The sequence below is a fragment of the Phlebotomus papatasi genome, chromosome 2, assembly GCF_024763615.1.
Source record: "Phlebotomus papatasi isolate M1 chromosome 2, Ppap_2.1, whole genome shotgun sequence".
NCBI lineage: Eukaryota > Metazoa > Arthropoda > Insecta > Diptera > Psychodidae > Phlebotomus > Phlebotomus papatasi.
In genome coordinates, this window is record NC_077223.1 from 22,249,579 (window position 1) to 22,268,441 (window position 18,863).

At 31.8% G+C, this 18,863-nt stretch overlaps 1 protein-coding gene and 1 long non-coding RNA gene across 5 annotated transcripts in view; one reads left to right on the forward strand and one right to left on the reverse strand.

The window, feature by feature from the left end:
- LOC129803029 (heterogeneous nuclear ribonucleoprotein L) overlaps nucleotides 1–18,863 on the reverse strand; it is a 260,754-nt gene that overhangs the window by 75,301 nt on the left and 166,590 nt on the right. The gene's annotated exons all lie outside the window — the stretch shown is intronic.
- Nucleotides 3,863–6,345, forward strand: LOC129803084 (uncharacterized). 2 transcript variants are annotated; one of them, XR_008751837.1, is made up of 3 exons: nucleotides 3,863–4,829; nucleotides 5,091–5,242; nucleotides 5,601–6,345. It is a non-coding gene; the product is annotated as an uncharacterized LOC129803084 (long non-coding RNA). The 2 variants fall into 2 exon arrangements; XR_008751836.1 differs by having other exon boundaries at nucleotides 3,863–4,500; nucleotides 4,690–5,242.

Here is an 18,863-nt window from a genome sequence, read left to right on the forward strand (position 1 = left end):
AAAATTTCAGAAATTTCACAGCAGTCGTCATCTACTTTAGGCGGAAATTCATGAAATTTCTTGAAATTTACCAACTCTACTTGGAATCCCTAAAAGAAAGTAAATCCAAATGCGACCGCTTGCGACCGATTACAAACCGATAATAAACTGTTATAAGAAATTCAATGATTGGCTGTGAATCTGTAAAATAGGGAATGCTCACACTCGTGAGAATTATTTTTCAAACAAGCCAGATTTGCTAAAAACTTTTGTTAATATAGGATAAAAACGATAAAAATTTGTAACTATTTTTGGGATTAGCATCTTAAATCACAAGTTCAAGCGTTCTATAAAGCTAGTATATTTTGCCATCAGTTGTCGAAAATTTTCCCATTTTCTTTACAAAAGACCTACAATATAAAAACTTCACTGTCCTCCTTGTGTATACTTTGAATTGAATCCAATCCTTTCTCTATGGTTAGGGCTAATTTTTGCAGTTTTTGTCCCAGGTATTGAATGAAGTCAGTGAAATGAAAGTTCAACCGAAAAAAAATATATGGAAATCCTTTTGAAGATAGTTTTTTCTCTCTCTTATCAGTCTGTTCAATTATTGCAAAACGTTGCAAACGTAACCATAAGAGATAGAAAAAAAGTGATATATATAAGTAATTTAAACTTTTTGCAATTACTTCAACATTGTCCAATTAAAATCATTCCATCTCGAGGATGCATTATTCAATATTTGATTATTGTAATAAAAACCCTCAACTCTCACACAGATATGAATTTTCTGCAACTAATTTCACGATGTGTTTGTTAAATATGTTTTTACATGCCATACAAGAAGAGCCAAATGGAAATTGAAATTTTAAATATTTATATTTATGCCGGCAATCGTCTGATCATTTTGCATTTTTTGCGAGCTTTTTACCCCAAGTATCCACCACTCTTTGTATAAATTTTCCTATGTTATATGAGATTTTTCACATATCACTTCACCCCAGAACCTGCAAGAAAAGGTTTCCCAATAGAATCCTTTTTCGTTGATTTGATAAGATTTTCATATTTCTATGGAGGAATATCCTTTCGAGAATTTTACATCAGTTTATTTATAAATTTTAATAATAATAAGAATAATAATACTGGTACAACATTCCATGGAGGAACTAGGCCTTCCCGCATGCGGGATTTCTAAACAAGCTATATTATTTTTTCTTCTAGGGACGGAATTGTCAGTCCCATGATATAAAAGGAACTCGAACTTGAGACGCTCGTGTCACAGAGCGAGCACTCTACTACTTGCCCTATTGAGGACCCCTTTTTAAATTCTAGTAATTCAAATTTTATCCACTGAAAATAACTAGGGTAAAGGCTCATAATTTTGGACAGTCTGCTTATAAGCATCGATGTTCCAAGTTTGAAGTGCGATATTTTCAATACTAATTGACTTTTTTTGTTACTCTCTTTTCAAAAGGGTTGTTTAGAAACTTGGTAAGGGTTTATTGTCTTTGTTTTTACTAAAATTAGTTTTAATACGTTTAAAAATGAATTGATATGTAGAGGTGACTTTGGCTCTTATTTTGGACAACTTGTTTATTAATTTGTCCAACTTGGCTGTAAATTTGGACAGCTAATCCGCCTCAATAGGATGCCCATTGTTCTTCATTTGATGAACCAATCTTACCAAGTCCTCTTCCTGTTTATGTAAGGGAAACGTAGAATGTCATAAGAAGCTCGGAAACTTTCCATATCATTCATTAAAGTGAGTTGACTTCGGTGCTCCAAGTACGTGCGGATTCGCTCATTCCCTGGCCTTTCCGGGAGCCTTTCAAGGCATTTCTCGCTACATCTCTTTCGTAGAGATGATGCTCCTTTGTTTCTCCAGGCATTTGTCCAACCTAGTCATCACAAAAGCTAAAACTTCACGAAATTTCGTGAGAAAAACACCTGTCCAAAATAAGAATCATCACCTCACTGGTGAATGTCTTAAAAAATTTCCCATTTTTCACACGAAAAATCTAATTCACAAGGCAAATCTCACTTCAGGTCAAATGTACAAATCATCAGTAACGTGAATCAACACAATATTCAATGAATATTCAACGATATCCCTAAAAAAAAAGCGAGGAAAAATTGTAAGTATACTTCACCATAGCTAAATAATCCTGAAGTAAACACAAAGTTCTGTCATATTTCTCGTAAACAATTGCTCACACTGAATTTTCAACAAAGCAATTTTAACTCAAATCATATTCAAAATTTAACGTATTTAGTGTTAAAATCTTCCAAAAAGAACAAATATTTAGATAGAATTCATTAATCATCAAATATTGGAATAAAAATCCATAATTTTAATCAATATATTTTTAGTGCCCAATTTTATCCTCAAAGTGTCCAAAATAAGAAACTGGACAAAATTATGAGCCTTTCCCCTATACAGTCGTAAATTTTACTTATTTCTGAGCAAATATGTTTCCTTAGAATTCACTTAATTTAATAACGTGATTTTCCCGTTCCCTAAAAAATTGAAGCAATATTTTCATTAATTTAATTTAATTTAAATTTTAATTTTAATTTACCAATTTTCTTTCATTTTATTATTTTTTGTTTAATTGAAAGTTAATTTGAAAATCTGGAAATCCGCATTAATATTAATGAATATTTATTTACTAATATTTTGTTTTACAGAAAATTTAAGAAATAAATTTAAGAATAACTCCCTTGAATTCTCAATAATTTTGAATAAGTAGTTCTTCCTAAAATGACATCATGCGCTAAAAACACAAGCTAATTAGGGGGAGGTGGGGCTACTTTGAGCTGTTTGGCTACATTGTTATACGATATTTTCGCATATTTCTCAAGGAAACTGGATTTTAACATGATGTAATTTCACCGAGAAAAATGGAATTTATTTAAATTGAATATTTTGTATTTAATGTTAAAAATTCTGGGTAAATATTCGAATCAATTGACTTTTCTTTCAATACAAACGAAATAATTTTGATTTTGAAAGTAATCACAATAATTTCAAATATTTGTGCATTCATACGGAGAATAAATAATTTTTCTTTTAGCGTGAATGTTTAAATATTTGAAATAAATACCTCAGCTTTTGAATCAAAGATAATATATGTTAAAAATAACAATTATACATTGAAAATGAAAAACTACACATTTATATTAAATGTGCAACGTTGTGTTGTCAAAAATAAAATTTTACTTTTGATTTAAAAGTACTGTTTTATGAAATCAAATGCAACAAGCATTTATTTAATGGGTAAAATTTAATATTGACATTTTTGTTTACGTCTTAATATTATCTGTATTTATTTCAAATGAAAAAGACTTTTTAAACAATTGTTTCAAAATTTTATTTCAAATGATTTTTTTTTCTATCTAAACATTAAATGACCAGGTATTAAATTGAATTGTGAGAAACTTTTCTGTATAAAATGTGCATTTCATTTAAATGTAAAAATGAAATAACTTTGAGTAAATATTTGATACGAATGGTTTTTGTCGTTAAATATAAATAACAGTGGTTTTTACATTTACTGCAGTCGTCATAATTTGAAAAATTATTCATTTAAATTAGGGTGAAAATTAAATTCCTTTCATCATAAATATCAATACGTTTTAAGTGAATAACTACTTATTCTAATCGAATACAATATGTAAAAATAATTACATTTTATTATTTAAACTTAAACTTTAGCCAAATGAAACAACATGTCATTTGCAACTAATTTCACATTTTCGTAAAAACCCTCTTTTTCTCATAAGTTCGTAAAACTACAGCTAGGGGTGCTATAATTAAAAAGAAAACTTTCCAATTTTCTAAGTTAATTAGCTCCGGCTCTATAGCACGGATCGGGTTGAAATTTTGGTAGAGGGAGCGGATTGAGCTAAAAATTCTTCATGAATCTCTCTTAAACATGCCTAAGAAACTTACTTATGTTATAAAGAATAAGGTAAATACCAATTATTAAAGCATTCTTATTGATTAGGTTTTTTAAATTTTCATTTTAAAAAAATTGAATGAATTTCGCTCTAAATCATCCAAAAATTTAATATTTGGCTGGCGTACACGCACGAACGCAAATGCACGAGGGTCAGTGTATTGTGTTCTTCAAATGACGTGATTTGCATAAAATAAATAATATTACTTTCTATATGCATTGATTATAACAATTAATAATTTGAATGAAATTTATATTTATTTAGAATGAAAAACCAATCAAATCTAATACTATTTTTTGAATCAATAGCATAAGTATTTGAAAAAAAGGAAACTACATTCAGATCTATGACTGATTCCATCAGTACGGAAAACATTAAAACGAGTCAGTCTTGAAGAAGCCGCTGAGTTGAAAAGTTGTCACACAAATTATTTCCAATCTATTTGAAAATGAAAAAAAAACTAAAAAATGGTTACAGTGGATAAGTAAACTTATAAAGTTGCAAAAATCATCAAGTGATCGACAAAGAAATTTGATAAAGTGTTGGAAATCGTTAGATTGGGTAAGTAAAAAAATGTTTGCCAGAAAAGTATTAACCATATTCGGTAAATTAAATTAAATTTATTTCTTCTTTTAAGCTAAAATGGAATGTCAAACTTTTTATTATTTTATTTAAATTTAAAATTCGTCGTAAGAATTTTTTATTATTTAATATTTTACTAACGATTTGTAATTTTCGATATTGTTCAAGTTCAATCGATCATCCTGATTGCAAGTCATTGTTGATTGGAAACGTCCGTGAGCAGAAGCTGGAAAATTATCACCATATCTGTTTTATCGAACTACTTTTCTTCAAAAATTCCATCTAGGAGAGACCTAAATAGTATCAAGGTAAGAAAATTGATTTTTTTTGTAATGCAATAAGAATTACATAATTTGTGAAAGTTAGCATTGATCTTTACAAAGAAATATTGGACCTCGCATAATTTTTTTATTATAAAAATGTTAATTATATCAACTTATTTATGTTGAATATGTATTTTCAATTATCGCTTTGGAAAATATCATACTGGAAAAGTTTTTAATTTCATTTTTATTTTTATTCTTTCTTTTATCAATCGTGGTAACCGTTGAACCGTTCACTGGGAAAAGGACAATCATTGTCTTTTCCATGGAATTGGAAAAGTGATTCGCAGATAGCAGCAGAACTCAGAGCAAACAGTAAAGGACGTAAATCTGCAAAACACAACTTAGAAAAGTGAGCGCTGTAATAAAAGTAGACGAGGAGCACTACCACTGATCAAGTAAGTTACATTGAATTATTAAAAATTATTAACCGCCATTGGTGAAAAATAAATACTGTAGCCCTACAATTATTACCTGGAATTATAATTATCACCAGAATAAAAAACGAAATTCTACTAAAGTTTTGAGAAAACAAGATTCTATAATCAAAATTAATTTTTTATGATTAACATAAAAGGACATCATATTATACGTATAAGTTTTTTCGAGACTTATTGTTGGGTTCTTTTAAAGATTATGGGATAGGACAATAATTATTTCCACCACTCTATTTTCAATAGTTATTTCCGCTATTTCAATAGATACCATATAGATTCAGATTTTTAATTCCATTTAATTTTATTTTCTGTCTTTCAGATTTCATTATGTCATCGTTTATCTTTACGGGGCAAAAGACAATCAGTCTTTTGAAGTATCTTATTTCTTCTGAAACTGGTAAACACTATTGGGAGAAAGCAGAAGAGCATACATCCAAAAGCTGAGAAGAAGACTTCACGAAACTACTAGAAAGTCGTGCAACACCCCATAGAAATTAATGTAATACAATTTTATTGTGAATACACATTATTTATGTCAAATAAATTTATTTTTGAAATCATAGCAAGAGTTTTTTAAATATACCCTGGTACTGTTATATCTACCCGAGGATATTATTTGAATTAATGTGGACGAATATCAAAGCAAACATATTTGCCATTGAATCTATGGTAAAGAACATTTAAATATACCAAGGAAATTTTTAATTTTACCCATTGTGTATTTAAATTAATGGTAACTCGTAGTTAAAACAAATATTTCTACTATTGAAACTATGGTAGTGTTACCCAGAAATTTTTGATTCTACCCATGAAAGTGTTTAAAATCCACTTTAGAAATAAAGTGCAAATGTATTTGATTTAAAAGACATGTTTTCTTTTCAAATACAGTGCCATTCAAAATAAATACAAATATATTTGTTGTGGCTATGATTACTGCCTTTCAGATCAAATGTAAAAATATTTGAAGTAAAAGTCGTCTGTATTCAAATCAAATAAAACATTAGAAACAAATGTATTCTACCATTGGGGCCAAAATACCCATAATTTCATTTGATTTTACCCAGAAAAACATTAACACTACCCATAAAATTTTTCTCGGTGTTGAATAGATAAAACAATTGTGGATCTAAATAAAATAATTGTAAGGACCAGCTTGATTTAGAAATAGGCGAAAAAGTCGTATAACAATCTAGCCCCACAACTCAAAGTATCCCCACCTCCCCCTAATTATTACGAAAAGACTAGTCCTCATTTTAAACCTTTTACAAAAGTATTACAAAACTCCTGTTTCTTACAAACATATAACCTTATTTATCCTTTCTTTATAACAAATAACATTAAACAGACCTTCTACCTTCAGAGTATGTAAATATGAGAAAATGATTTCTCCTGCGGAATAAGTCAGGCATTCCTTCTTGTTAAAGAATTTTTATGGATAATGCGAACTTTTACCAACTCACTTTTCCCTCAAGAAAAGTTCATATCCGGATGTGATGTACGCCATGAAGGTAAGAAAAGACCAAATAAATGAAAAGCCCCTCGAGGTATACTTTGGGTGCAAAAGAAGCTCCTTTAATATTCTCAGCATTATTGCCACCTTATGTTCTATTTTTCCCATACAAATTCCTCTTAGGCGTGTTCAAATGTTTCATTTAGAGGGTGACTTTTCCATCATTTTTCACTTCACTGGCCAATATTGCAAAATATCTCGGCCATATCCCTTTATTACAGTGAAATGACGACAAAAATACCAAAATGAGATACTTCTGAGGATCATTTATATTTCCACATCGTGGAGTGTCAGATTAATTTCATACTTTATACAAAAATTATTCACAAAATTTGCAACCATAAGGATTAAAGGGTTTTCCATTTTCTTCTACCTCCCATGATGAAAAAAACAGAGCTCGACTTTGGGCAGAAACGAGAGAATTTTAGTGCTTTATCACATTTTTTTTTCTTGCCCGTGATTCCATAAGGAAAGAAATAAAAGCTATTTTTCATAATAATCAACTTCCTTCTGCTTTTTATTACTCCTTTTATAGTATTTTTTCTCTTTTCTTGCAGTTGCTACACTCACATCAGACCTCTAATGAACTTTAACGTCTCCTTTAGACTTTCTCATAATAGTTCTTCAGAAAGAAAAATAAATTGATTCATTTTTTTCTGACAAATGAAGAAAGAAAATGATACTTAAGGAAATGAGATTGTAATCTAAGTGAAAATAGTTTAACAGAATATCCACTGATGAGGTTTCATCGAAGACCTAAAGTTGATAATCTCTATTCGTTTATCCTGTAATTCCTCTAGTCGGTCGGATAGATAACATAAAATCAATGGATTACAAATTCACAGAATTCTCTTTGAAGTTACTCTCTATGAAGCACAATACCGCCTAAATATAATTGAATTCCATAATCGTCTTTCACATAAATAAAATTTCATATTGATAATATAACAAAGCTTTTAATTTCCTAATTTATATGGAGTTCTGTTCCTTTAACGATGTTAATGTTCCTCGGTAGGAACAAAAAGAAAATTCAGAGATAAAAGAAAGAATATTATCTCTCGTCAAAAATATTCCTCTTATTTCCTCTCCGTCGATTTCCTCAGGTTCTTAAGCGATTTGGCAAAACAATAACAAGCAGTTTCTTAGTCTTTCTTCTTGTTAGCCCACAAAAAAAGACCTTCCAGTTGTTTGATATTTGGAAAAGGGTTTGATTTGGGTCGAAAATTTACTTATGATTCACATTGCGGCTCACAAAAAGTTTATGCATAAGAATTTGGGGTGGAATTTAGTGAAATTTTTCAAGCTGTCTTAAGCATTCACTAAGAACATTTCATTCAGAGAAAAGTCATTGAACTTGCTATCAGTAAGTCAGGTGATAAAAGTCTTATTAGTTCACAATTGTAGAAATAAAAGTTTTATTTTATATAATCATATCATAGCTTTTAGGATTGTTTGAGGTGGTAGAGTATTACACTGTGAGACAGCAGCATAGGAAAATATGCTTTAAAATGAGTGTTATTAAAGCACTTTTGTTTGTCGTTTTGAAATTAGTCAACTGTTTAAAAAGTTAATTTAAATATTTTGTGACGGGTCCCGGTCAAAATCCCGAAAGCCAAAATCCCGAAAGCCAAAATCCCGAAAGCCAAAATCCCGAATTTTTAAAAGTATCATAGGTATTCCCACGATTGCACTAGCGCTTGCTGGAGGCAAAGGGAAATCTTCTGTGCCTTGGGAAATAATTCTAAACATTTTCCTCCATATAATTTCATCCCTTCCAGGATTTTAAAAATTCGGGATTTTGGCTTTCGGGATTTTGGCTTTCGGGATTTTGGCCTTTTCGGGATTTTGGCGTTCGGGATTTTGGCTATCGGGATTTTGGCTTTCGGGATTTTGGCTGCCACCGTTTGTGACAATTACCTTGTTTAGGGGAAGGTGGAGGTATTTTGAGCTGTGGAACTACAGATACGATTTTCGTATATTTTTAAAGGATTCTTGGCCTTATAGGGTAAGTAAGTATGCCAAATTTCGGCATAGTTGCATATAAGCACCGAAGTCCTAAGTTTGAAATGAAATATTTTTAATTCATATTGATATTTTTTGTTACTTCCTTTTCGGGAAGGTTGTGTGGAACCTTGAAAACTAGTTTATCATCTTTGTTTTCTTTAAATCACTTCCTAAAATATTGAAAAATTAATAATAATTTGGACATTGCTTTGGGTAGTATTCCGGCCACTTTGATTGAAATACCGGCCACCTTTTTTCTGACCACCTTTTGTGATGCAACCGATAGAAAATTTCAAAACGTTAAACGGAACGAGTTTAATATTTAGTTTAATACGTTTATATGACCCACAAGCCCTGAGATCTTCCGTGTACTTTGTCCAGAAGACCTGAAGAGTAACATCTCAAATTTACGCGCAGATCCCCGTGGCAATTTGCCATTTCTGAACTCTTTCAAGGCCTTTTCCACATCATCTTTTTCATAGAAAAGATGTTTTTTTTTCTCTGAACATTGTAAAACTCAGAAATTGAAAAAAAAAAACACAAAATGAATAAGAAATTTAGGAAAGCAAAAGATGTTGCCGGAATAGGTAACACTACCTCACCGGAGAGACGCTCACAAATTATATACTTTTTTACGCGAAATACAGGATCCAGCTGGGAAATTTCACCCGAAATTTAAAGATTGATTCAGTACTAATAACATAAACAGAAACAATCTTTAATGAAAACTAATCAATTTTCAAGAAAAACACCGAAGGAAAACCTTTTGCACTTCACCACAAATCACAAGACTGCTAGAAACACAAGTGATCTGTCACATTTTTTGTAAGACTCTTTCCACACTGAGTTTTTACAACGCAATTTAAATTCAAATTACACCTAAAATTTAACGGTCTTTGTGTTAATACATCCTAAAATGAATAAATATTTAAAAGCAAAATAAATTCATTGACTATTCAAAGACAACATACATAATTTCAATTAATTTATTTCCATGGCCGAAATTACACTCAAGGAGGCCGAAATTGGAAGCCGGCCGAAATTTGGCACACTTCCCCAATTTATTTTATTTAATTCCAAAATTCTTTTTTAAAGCGAAATTACATTACGTTAAAGCACGATTTCTTTTCGAAATATACGAAAAACTCGAATATCACTGAAGCTCACAGCTCAAAATAACCCCACCCCCCCCTATAATCGAAATAAATCTCGAATTTATTTCAAAACTAAGAGAAAGTGCCCGTGTTTCTTACGATTCTAAATTTCGTAATGACTCAATTTTTCCTATGTTCCTCAATAAATGAGACTCATCGCATCCATATTTTAAAAACTAGAGGAAAGTGCCCAGTTTTTAAAATATATTGCGGACTCATATTTATTCAGAAACATAGGAAAAAGTTAGTCATTAGGAAGCTTGAGAGCGTACGAAGCTTGGGCATTTTCCTCTATTCATTATCCAGCAGTCTAATCTAAATTCTGAATTTGACCCCTATTCACTGTACTGTTCCCAATTTCGTCAGAACTGTTCCTAACTCTTTGTTCAAGTTATCAACAATATAAGTTAAATATTGGTTTTGGTTATTGTTTGACAAACTTTAATATTAATAAAATTACGTGTGAATATTCTTTACTAATATGTTTCAACTTCAACTTTATTCCTAACCACAAAGTGTTGCAATATAGATGTGACAGACATCACTCACTTGTCTCAAAAGAACACTTCAATAAAAACCTATAGTAAAAATTTCAATGAAAGAAAAAATCCCAACTTGAAAATTGAGTAAAAGACAAATCATGTGGAAATTTGGGGTACATGGCGAAAAATTTAATTTCCTTTCATTTGAACATCTCATGCTTCTTTCTGTGTAACCCCAATGACAAGAAAAAAGGCTCCCAAATAATTGCAAATTTTGGGTATCTAAGAATTCTTTTGTCCTCGGCAATATATCCATATTACAGCTTTACCCCCATGAGATTAAAGTCTTTATATTTTGTTGGCCAATTTTTGGACTTTTCAACAAAAGGGATAAGATTACTCTGCAATCGACAGATTTATGTTTTTATTTTTCTTCCCAGCACGAGATCAGTGGAACAAAGAACTTTTGGTGTGCTGTTTGAAAGCTTTCCAAAGTTAGCTTCAGAATAAAATTGTCGATTTACTAAATTCCCAATGAGAGTGTCATTTGAAATATTCCTACCCAGGATAGAAATACTTTCACGTGTCGCGAAGAGAAAAGTTTTATTGGCCATATTCTTGTCACCCAAAAACTCTATTCCAAATATATATTATATACTGAAATTCCTCTAGTAAAATCAATAGAATAACTAATTCTTCGGTGAATTCGTTAGCCCCAAAAAATAGGTTTTTCGACCCACTTTTCCTAGTTTGTGAGCTTGAGAGAGTGTGAGAATTGCTTTTTCAAACCACCACCGCCGAAATATAACTGGAAAATGGCAAAGTGAACCTGACTTTGCAGAATGTTCGAACCTGTCATATATCTTCAAATTTGTTTGAACGTAGGAACTGGATTTCCTTAGAGTTTCAAAAATATGGAAAGTATAATAGTACAACTTTATAACATTATAACAGTATAACTGTTTAGAAATGATTTATAAAACGCCATATCAACATCCGCAGCAAAGAGAAATCATCACTCGATGTATTAGATGTAGATTCCGGATTAATTGAAAACCAATGTCTGTTACGTTTTAGAATTTTAGAAGACCTTTCGAACAAATCTAAATTCTTTTGAAATGTAAAAGAAAAACGCTCTCCAGGCGGATTTTGACTTTTGACATTTTGACATACAGTGCCCGCTTTGTAATCCGGATGATTGGGAGACAATATGACAGATGTCCACTTTGTAATCCGGATGGATTTTTTGAATTTGTTAAACGTCTCAAAAATATAATACAAGATTTTTTTGTAGAAGTAGTATAAAAGTTATAAAGAAGATTAAAAAGACATAATTAGTGAATTCTATGCTATTATACTTCATTTATTAAATAAAAACTTCACAAGATAATTCATTTTCATTGGTGAACAGACATCCATATATAACCTCAAAATTATTTTAAATGTAACCGATGAGAACTCGTCCGGATTACGCTGATCCGGATTAGAGAGCGGGCACTGTATTATCAAAATGTTTGCTTAGGTATTAAAATACTCGATAGTACCGTTTTCAGGTTAATATTCTATTTAATTCGATTTATTTAGAAGAAATAGGACAGTATCCAAGAAGCAAAATAGCTGCCTTATAGAACCAAGTATTAAACAAGTCTTTTAGAATACTTTTAACAGACTTAAAGTGAGAATTTTCCGTTGAAATTCCTACAGAAGCTCTTAAGATCCTTAAGAGTGCGCCACTTATAGTAATCTCAGTGATGGAACCAAGAGCGTTATAATTATTACTTAGGGAATTCTCCAAGACTATATTAAGAAAAAATTGTTTCTTGGGTATGTCCTCTATACAAAAGTTAGCCTTAAACATTATGATTGCGATGTTGGACTTGAGGAATGAGTGGAAGCTAAATAATACAATGCTAAAGCCTCCTGTAGGGGAGCCCGCTTAAAACCCCGAAAGCCAAAATTCCGAACGCGAAAATACCGAAAGCCAAAATCCTGAATCGACCAAAATCCCGAAAACCAAAATCCTAAATTCGTAAAAGTGTCATAGCTATTCCCACGATTGAACCCGCGCTTGCTAAAGGCAAAGGGAAATTTTTTGTGTCTTGGAAAATTATTCTACAGATCCTACACATTGTCCCCCATATAATTTCATCCCTTTCAAGATTTTGAACATTCGGGATTTTGGGTTTCAGGTTTTGGCTTCTGGGATTTTGGTTTTCGGGATTTTGGCTGCCTCCGCCCTGAAAACTCTAAGTCACTATCTTTTACCGTTCGATCTATAGATCTCCTAACAGGCAGAAAAATGAAACAGTTATATATATTTCTTTCTCATTGGAGTTCGAGCAGTGAAACGAGGGGTTGAAAGATGGTAAAATATCATGTGATTGTGATATGATAACTTTGGCGTGATACAAACGAATAAAACTAAAAGTCATCCTTGTTATTTCTCCTCTGTCGATTATTTTCCCGCCCTTCTCTCTTGCTTTTTTCCCAAATGGGAGCCACACATGGCCAAAGGAAGTTCAATTTTCCACCTCCAATCCTCACTCTCTGATATTTTTCACCCATTCATAAGGGGTGAAAATCGCAATAAAAGCTTCGTTTTCCCCACACACTCGCACACACATGCTTTTTTTTGATGTGGTAAAACTTCATCCACAAACTTGTGATCACATTTCCATTTAATACAAACAATTTCCTCCCTCAAATTCTTTTCCTTACTGTCTCTCACGCAATTTTCACCAACAAACACATTCTTTTCTTCTGTGATTTCCCTTCACTACCCCTCCAAAAGAAGAAAAAACCGATGGGCAAATTTTGAGGGGTGCAGAAAATATTTTAGATAAATTGTTGTCTTCAGCTTCTTCTTTATGGTAAAAATTCTCACATTTATTTGTAATAAAATACTCCCATCCTTTAAGAGAAAACTTTTCACATCAAAAGCTTCTCGCGACACCTTTTTTTTCAACCTTTTCTTGCTCTAGCTCCATGGTATATTTATGCATTTACGACTTTACACACTTCGAAATTTTCGATCCAAACCCATTGGGACATTTTTGTAATATGTGATTTTGCAAGAAATTATGTTGCACTGGAAATCCGTTTGTTATGAGATCTATAGACTGAACGGTTAGAGATAGCGGAACAGAGTTTTCGGGAAACCCTTCTATAAATCGACCTCACATCGTAAATCGTAAACATTTTCATCGTGGCTCCTATACCTTTTCCATCGCAGCCATCTTTTTAAGATACCAAAATTTTACAAAGCTACGCTTAAGCTTAAGCTTCAAAGACTCTTTAGTCTGACGATATACCTTTAGCACATGAATTGGATGAATAAACATCTCTATAATGGCCTCTATACACTACAGAAAAATATGTCCATATTTCACAGTTTTTCCTACACAGGCGTAGGGAATTTTCTTCAATATGGACATAATTTTTTCTAGTATGTAGAGGCCATAAGGTAAAGTGCCCTCGGGTCGACCGGTTCCTCGACTCGACCGGTGGTCAATATTTGGATGTTTGATGGTGAATTTCTATAAAATTGTCACTGATTCGTATTCATTTATTGAATGATTGACCTATTAATGTTGGATCATACGCCAAATATTAGTACAAATATAAATAAATTGAATAAATAACTCTACCGGTCGAATTGAGGAACCGGTCGACTTTAGGGCACTTTACCTTACATCCAAACATATTGAAACAATTTTTAAGGACCAATAAAGAAAGTCACTAATTCGAGCACTCTGCAAACATCTCCATCCTTTGTCTGTATATAGGCGTCTCTCACAATAACAAAGAAAAAACAACCCCACCGCGAAAAGACAAAAAGGTGTTTTCCATTTTGACACTCTAAATGGGTTATCAAATTCGTTAAATGATGGAAATTCTTCCCATCAAACATTTTTTTGCACCCATAAAAAAATTCACAGACATCGTTACATAAGAAATAGAAGGTGTAGAGAGGAAGAATGAAAAAAAAACTGTCTTTGCTCAAAGTTTGTGGAAGAACTTGAAGGAGCTCTTGTTTTTTCTTCCCAAGCACGAAAAACTACTCAAAGATCGTAAAACAAACATTTTACGCCCAATTGAGAAGTCACTTTAAATTGTTACAAGTTAGGAGAAGAAAAAAAATGGCAAGAAACCGGCAAAGAAAGCATAGAAATTATAGAGGAAAAAACCGATGGAAAATGTAAACATTGGGCTTTTTCTTATAGCTAGAAAAAAAACTCAATTGTTTCTATTTCACGCATTCTTGCCATCACCTCAGATAAATTTCACAACTAATTGATTTCAATAAACAACAACCCAGAGGGTAGTTTATAAAGAGTCTTTTGGAAAATGTTATTTAGCACATGTTAAAAGATCTACTGTTGCACATTTACTTAATCGTAATTTCATTGGTCATAAAGATTACAGGTTAAACCATATTGAACTTTAAATCCTCTTGACCTCTACACACTAAAGAAATTTATGTTCATATTTGACATTATTTCTTATAAAAGGGTAGGGAATTTGCTTCAATATTTACATAAATCATTCTAGTAGGGGAGAACGGGGTAGAATTATCCACCAAATGAATTTTTTGATTACGTATAATTTGTACAAAAAATGTGTGTATATGAAGCTGATAAATATTTCAATGAATAGTCAGGGAAGTACATATTTAGAATAAAGAATGGTTTCCTCAATATACCTTCGAAGGCAAACTATAAGATACTACTATCTAATATCATACGTAAATAATTCTGCCCCGGTCTCTCCTAAGTAAAGGCCACCGTAGTCATAGAAAAAAGGCGAAACAGGGTAAAATTTTGAAAAGTGGACTGGACATTTAGGGTAAATTAAGCTAATTCAAAACCTGCTTCAAATGGAAATTTTTCGCTACTCCAAATGGAAACGTCACTGTTTTCATGATAAGTACAGTACTAAATTACTATATATTTATATATTTTCTATACCACAGTTTCATTATTTAGTTAATTTTGCTCCAAATACAGCGAAAATCCATTCATATTCACAAATTTTAATTAGCTAATTTCTCATAAAAATTAAAAGTGTACCTTTTCACCATCGAATTTTTCATCGATCGACAATGTTTTCCAATGAAAAGCACAATAAAGTGACTGTTTATTAGTTTTGTTTAACATTTATGTCATATTTCTGGCTAATTTTAGTAAAATTAAGTGCTAATCTTTATTATTAACGGTACGTGAAGTTTTCAAAAGAAGTAATTACTTATTTCGTGAACAAAAAGGGTTTTTCTGAAGTGTCTGTAAATATTTCAATCAGGGGCATGACATTTCCTGTGTTTCCCATATGTTTCTAGCGAGCCGAAAAAACTTTGGAGTTTATTAGATTTTTCTGTCATTGTAGAATGAATTAGCAAAAAATACTAATACAAAATAAAAGCCAATTTAATAACGAAGAGGCAACTGAAAACCCTAAATTGGTAACCTACGTAGTTTTGGAGATGTCTCGTGAAATGTTTACGAAAACAGGGAAAAATTACACTAAACCCGGTCGCATTTTTCAAAGCTAATGTCAACTCATTGATTTCAATAGGAAACCCCGGAAATATGAATTTTTGGAGAGATTTTCTCTTTGTTTTAGATGGGAAAGGAGAAAAGGCCAGGAATAAGAACAAATCCTGCACTCTAGAGCAACTCAACAAGGTTTTGGAAGCCTTTCATCGCGGTTTCACTTAAACTGTTTGTCTCCAATTAGAAAATTTCCCTTGTCTCCATTTGGATTAATATGTTTCAAATAGAAGCATTTTACGCTCGCGTAATTTTCTTGTATTTAAGAAGTTTTCAAATTAATACCTAAAGAATTTTCACTGAACAGTAACATTCTAGAAGAGTCAAGGAGCAAATTTATGTAATTCTCTTCAGAAAAAATATGAATTTAATGTGTTGAATCTTCTGTAAAAGTTAAAGCGTCTGAAAATCGTTTTGAATTAGGACATTTACCCTACGTTTAAAAGTTTTTAAAGTGGACACTTACGTTTAATAGTTAAAATAATAAATTAATATGATTAATGAAAAACCAAATAAATTTATATTAACAACAATCTGTTCGTGATTCTGAATATCAGACTAGGTCCCCTCTAAGCGATCATGTGTCTTTATTTTCTATTTCCAAATTTCAATTATCCGTGATTATTTTTAACCTAAACGAAGAAAACACACAAGGTAATTCGAAGTATTTGCATGGAAATTAATTCACGGAAAAGCATTAAAATTTACTGCAAGATTTTCCCTATATGTCTTTCAACAAGTTTCACTCCATATTTTATACAAATGTCTTTTTTGACATTAACACATTCTATAAACCGCCCATGAAGCTTCCTCAATGAATTTCAGTTGACTGCAAATTTTATGGACTACGAAGAATGTTTTATAAGGAAGATAAAATAAGCAAAAGGTTAAAATATTAGGGGAAAGTGCCAATGTTTTGCACGGTCCAGAACTTCATAATGACTAAATTTTTCCTATGTTTCTGAATAAATATAACTCCGCAATATATTTTAAAAACACATATATATATTTTATACGCAATTTAACATATTTATTTTATACGCAATATATTTTAAAAACAGGAAACTCTCCCCTAGTTTTTAAAATATGGATGCGAGGAGTGACATTTATTGAAAATTAGGGTAGACGCTGGTATTACCAAAACGCTCCTAATATCGATCAAGCGATGCTGGTAATATCGACTTCTCTTCCAATTATGGATAAAAAAATATTTTTTCTACATGAACTTCAATTAGATTGTTTAATTATTATTTTATATTTCACGATGTCAAATAAAAAATTTCACAATTTTTCCGGTAATATTTGCACAAGAAAAGTGATTTTTAAAAATGTGTGCACAAAATTACAATAGTAGCCATTCAAAAAATTCACACTGCTGTCATTTGTCTTAAGCAAATACAGTCAGTCTTGTCAGTGAGTGAATTGAACAATTTGTGCGCTTCTTATCGATACAATTGGTATAGATATTGGAAACCAATTAAGGATTGAAGCTTATAGGGGAAACTGGGGCACCACCAAACACGGGGTACCACCAAACACTAATTTTTATTTCTAAACTAATTGGACTATCTCGACCATTCCTTCAGTGGACAAGCATTTTTATAATACCTATAAATTTCTATAAGTCTTGTTCTCTGAAGTCGAATATCCGATTAAAAAATCGCAGTGTTTGGTGGTACTCCGTGTTTGGTGGTGCCCCAGTCTCCCCTATATGAAGATTTCATAGGTAAGTACTGTTAGTTGAGCGTAATAAGAGATTTTCTGTGATCGATAATCTCAAATTCTGATGTATGGAATATCGATCATGAAATGGCAAAAGCCATTGAGGATGCCAGGAATGGATTTAGCATTAGAGAGGCAACTCGGATATACAATGTGCCGTACGGAATGGTACGGAACACTATATGGGAAGTTGAAGGGAACCAGTCCGGAAGAAAGACGTATCGGCGCTTCTGCAGTTCTTTCAAGAGAACACGAGGAATCGCTAAAAGCTTGGGTCCTTTCACGGGCTATTGCGGATCATCCAATTATCAAAGATCAACTTCTAGACAATGTGCAAATGTTGTGCAGGAAGTTGAAAATTCCAAACAATTTTGTGGTATATTAAATTATTTTGATTGTTCCCTTTAGAAATTAAGGCTAAGTATTTGAATTATCTATTTTTTTTAATATTTTGTCGGAAAATATAAAATACATATTTGCATTCCCTGATGGTACGTGTAAAACTCATTTTTTCCTTGATCGATATTACAAGCATCGACTGATCGATAATACCATCAGGTGATCGATATTACATGCAAATGCACTTTGAAAAGTTTTTCGTGTTTTAAACCACTCCAAAATGAATATATCAAGAATGTGAGTGGTCGATCTTGTAGAGGACATCTGCAAGATTGACTATAACAAGTTTTGACTTCAAAAATACGAGTATATATATATGGTTTTTTGTCTGTTAAAATTGATAATTTCCTTAAATGATCGATAATACCCCCGTCTACCCTATAGGGAAAATGTAGTCATTATGAAGCTTGGGACGACCGTACAAAGCATGGGCACTTTCCCCTAGAGGGATTTCCTTGCAAGAAATGAATTAAATTATATAGTTCAGGTTAAGAATTATTGAAATGATACGTTCTACCTTATTTGCAAATTTGAAAACGTGTGAAATATATCTGAGTTTGTTGTAAAGTTTTCAAAAAATAAACTTGTTAGAAGTGAAATTTTACCAGTGATACCTTCAATTTCTTTAGTTCTATGATACTTTGCATTTCCTCAGAGAACTTTGGGAAAATTTTAATCACGTTCCATCTTGTAATTTGCGATTGACATTGCTAAGGATGAAAGATGCATTGGAAGGATATCTCTTGAGATTCGGTATACGAAAAG